Source organism: Octopus bimaculoides, chromosome 2 (genome assembly GCF_001194135.2).
Source record: "Octopus bimaculoides isolate UCB-OBI-ISO-001 chromosome 2, ASM119413v2, whole genome shotgun sequence".
Classification (NCBI taxonomy): Eukaryota; Metazoa; Mollusca; class Cephalopoda; order Octopoda; family Octopodidae; genus Octopus; species Octopus bimaculoides.
The window spans coordinates 65,734,493-65,735,285 of NC_068982.1; positions in this window are offsets into that span (position 1 = coordinate 65,734,493).

Here is a 793-nt window from a genome sequence, read left to right on the forward strand (position 1 = left end):
CTTGTCAGTGATTGGTTGAAATTATCGAAATAAGACAATTTTTTACATGAAATAAATTCGAATACAAAAATATTTTTCTGTTCTATAACACAAAATAGATAAGTATACGAAGTTTGAAAGTCTTTCAGTACCAAAAACACTACGTAAAACATTTGTAGTAACGCCTGCGCATGCGTAGAATTAAAGAAGCAAGCGTTTCCCGCTCAATTCATTCTCTTTCTCGCTGGCCAGCGATTGAGCATGGACGTGTGTTTAAGCTGTCTCTCTCTACACTAGACAGCTCGCTCTTTTACGGTCGGCCGACCATGAACAGTAAAGATGTGTTTATATGTTTACCACCTAAATAAAGTGTTGTTTGAGTTGTTTAGTCTGGAGTTCAGCGTTCCGTCTATTTCTTTAATTTTGTAGTTGGAAGTCAGGTATACAATCTAAAGATGTATAACCCACTTTCTTATACATTAATGAAAAATGTGGCCCCCGTTTTAAAATAGATCCAAATCGAGTCTGGTGTGAAACTAAATAAACTGTTTTTTTTTTTTTTCATATATGGTGGTGTCGAGAAGTAAACGTGCTTCAGATACACTAGTTTATTAATTACGAACGTAACTGAGATGAAATATGTCATAAATAACAGTAACAAACGAAATATACACCGCCGATAGTTATGTTGACAAATAACGGCAGTTATTTTATTCGGCTGAATACACGTCATTGGTTAGTTGAAATTATCGAAATACGATAACTTAACACGAAATAACTTCGTAAAGAGAAACTTTTTCTCAACAACGCTACG